Here is a 3,597-nt window from a genome sequence, read left to right on the forward strand (position 1 = left end):
CTTTGCAAAGCATGCTGGGAACTACAGATCCACTGCCCAGGGCTGCGTTTCCCAAAAGCATTGTGAGCCCACGTAGTATTTTAGTTAGACTAATTAAATGAAGTTACAAATATTTTATGAATCAATTTGAGCTAAACCAACTTAATTATGTTGACCAACTAAACTGATTTATTTTAATTCAATTGTGTGTAAAAATGTTGTCAATTAAGTAAGACTGTGTGTGTGTGTGTGTGTGTGTGTGTGTGTGTGTGTGTGTGTGTGTGTGTGTGTGTGTGTGTGTGTGTGTGTGTGTGTGTGTGGACAATAGATTTATTTCACTCGTCTTAAAGCCTCCTGTCCAGTCTAGCCGGGATAATAGGCTTTATGCACAGCTGCACTACTTCCTGAACTTCAGCCAGCCCTTTGTTTCCTGTCTGCCATTATTGGACAAACTGATTAATCCAGGTGTGCCTGATTATTGTTACTGAGGCCAGGCACACCTGGATTAATCAGTTTGTCCAATAATGGCAGACAGGAAACAAAGGGCTGGCTGAAGTTCAGGAAGTAGTGCAGCTGTGCTGTGCATAAAGCCTATTTAGATGCAGCCTTGGCACTTCACCAGGCGAGGTCGCCGTTACTGAAGCTTTGAATAATGAACCCATTTTCAAAACAATTCTAAGTGGTTCAGTGCTTCACCAAAGCTTAATTTGCCCATCACTAGTGAAGAGCCCAACTAAAGCAAACACGACCACCATAATGGTGACTTAATGTATTTTCTCCTTCAGTGATTCTGCTTTAGGTGTCTTCAATAATGCTCAATCAGCACTCAATTAATCACTTAATTATCTCATTAACTTTAACACTGCTTCAGTATTCATTTAACACTCATATTTTAACACAGAGCCAAATAAACTCCCAGAGTTTTTGCTGTGTAACGTTACACTGGAAGAATATTTGTTCATAACAGACCTTGCCAGAATGTTGGTCAAAGTTACACTTTTGAATCAAAAACTTCAAAACAAAGTTTTAGATTATTAAATTCTCTCTGTCTCTCTGGTATATTTTTCCCTCAGAATGTCTTCAGCATTTTGAACGATGTTAGGATATGTTTCTAATATATCTTTAGCCAGAGTTTCACTTAAGCTGCCCTGGAAGTCTCTGCATTTGTGTTTGGACACAATACCTTGAAATTTGAGAGTATCAGTTGAATAAAATTTAATTCCTCCCATTGTCTGTTTTTTTCCTCTGAACTTGCTGTGAACAACAAACCTTTTGTCATTTACTGTAGGAATATATATATATATATATATATATATATATATATATATATATATATATATATATATATATATATATATATTAATAATGTTTACTATACTTGGCCCTCATATCACGTCATTTATCTTTTTTAACCCTTTTAACCCCACAGAAAAATTGTGTCCACACTACAAAGAGTAAAAGTAACATTCGCTGATAAAAATGATTCTGTGGTGAAGTAAATGCTACAAAAAAACAAATGTAATTTCTACATGAAAAAGATAGTTCAGACAAGAATAAAAAAAACAGTCAATCCTATATTATACTCAAATCAAGCTTCTAGAACTTAAAGCGTAAATATCAATGATATAAAATTAAGTAAAACCTACTCAAATTTTCTAATACTGGTGTTCCCATCAAGCACTGGGGCATACATAATTAATAAGGTTGATTTTTCACTGTTATCCAGCTGAATACACCATTTTATCACTGCTTTTGTTGTTAGATTTGGTAACTTGCCATTTTGTGACATCTGGATTCATTTTCTACTTAAAATGAAACATTCATACTCAAAAACGATCTATCGAATGTTATCGTCATTGTGTATTGTGAACCAAGTATTGAGTTATCTGTTTTCAAGTGTTAATTCGATTGCATAGATACTCAATAGCTATTTTATTATTTAATTAAGTCAGTAATAGTGTTAAAATTAAAAGCAATTTTTACATATTTAGTAGATGTTACTTGATTATATATATTGAATTTAAAGTAATTCTGTAATGTTTACTAAGTTAATTACTTAAAATAAATTTTAAGTGTCAATTAAATTTCAAGTGACTAAGTTCAATAGTAAATAGATTTTACTTGATAAGGTAAATTATACACGCAGTAAAATGTGTTAGTGCAAATTGTTACAAGAATTTTATCAAGTAAATCCAACAAGTTATTTTTTTAAGTGTTGATGCTGTGTTGCAGTGAGATAATAAAGTGAATATGAAGTGATTGTTGAGCATTAGTGATGAACACCTGCTGTTAACAAGCAGAATCACTGAAGGAAAGAGGAACAACAAGAACAGAAAAAGACAAGAGACGAGCAGAAATACAAGAACTACAACTGACTTCCATCTAGGGCTGGGCGATATATCGCACGATATTGTTATGCGCATCTCGTCAGTAATGCCGGTTCCTTGATTAGTAGTAAATCGCCTTCACCTGCTTTCAGATGGAGCGGCATTTACTACAAAGAGCCGTAGTTAACTGACAAGCTGAGCCATATCGCATTAATATCGCGGATGTATCGCCAGCGATATTTAACGCGATATGGCTCAGCTTGTCAGTTAACTACGGCTCTTTGTACACAGCAAAAACTCCAGTGTTAAATTAACACTCCTGGGAGTGTATATGAGTCCACACTCAAGAGTGTTAACGTTAATGAGATAATTAAGTGATTAATTGAGTGATGATTGAGCATTATTGAAGACACCTGATGTTAACAAGCAAAATCACTGAAGGAGAAAATCTAAAATTGTAAGCCACCGTTATGGCGATCATTGTGTGCTTTAGTTGGGCTCTTGACCCTTAGATTAATAACTTTAGATTTTGTTTGTTTGTTGTATCTGAGTTATAACTGCCAGATCAACAAAGAAAAAAAGTGATCTAATTATGTTGGTTATATTATGACAATAATCATTTGATCTTTATGTTTAAGATTTATGCTGTTGGTTACAGCATAACTGTGATTCTGCATAAATATCCAGAATGTTAAATATAATATAAAGGATATCTTAAAAGTTGTTTAAAAATATCTTTCTTTTAGGCACACACAAACCTCAAGATTGAGTCAATGCATCTCAACAATGGTGACGAGCAGAATATTCAATTAGGAAAAGTAATTTACATAGACAATTCAGATCATAATTTATTCATACCGCAATGCATGATGGGAGCCATTAATGAGTTGTGATTGGTGGCAGCCACTGCAACATGCATTAGTAATGTCACCATTGTTGAGACTCACAGGCTGATTATTGATGTTTGTGTTTCTAAATAAATTCATTTGAAAGTGTTTTGATCAGAACAATGTTTAATAATATTTTGGATTATAAGAAAAATACTGATAATCATATGCTGTAGAATCACAAAGCTGTTGCTAATGAGTTAAACCAAACTATCTCAATAAGTTTCATTTTTTAGATCACAGCATGATTATGCCAAAACATAACCAACACTATCAGATCACACTTTTCTTTGTTCATTTGACTGTTATAAGTCAATAACAGCAGACAAACAAAATTCAAAGATGAAAGTATAAGGGTCAAGAGTCCAACTAAAGCAAACGCTGATCGCCATAACGGTGGCTTA

Source organism: Rhinichthys klamathensis, unplaced genomic scaffold, assembly GCF_029890125.1.
Source record: "Rhinichthys klamathensis goyatoka isolate OS25496 unplaced genomic scaffold, OSU_Roscu_1.1 h1tg000189l_1, whole genome shotgun sequence".
In the NCBI taxonomy this organism is placed as follows: Eukaryota; Metazoa; Chordata; class Actinopteri; order Cypriniformes; family Leuciscidae; genus Rhinichthys; species Rhinichthys klamathensis.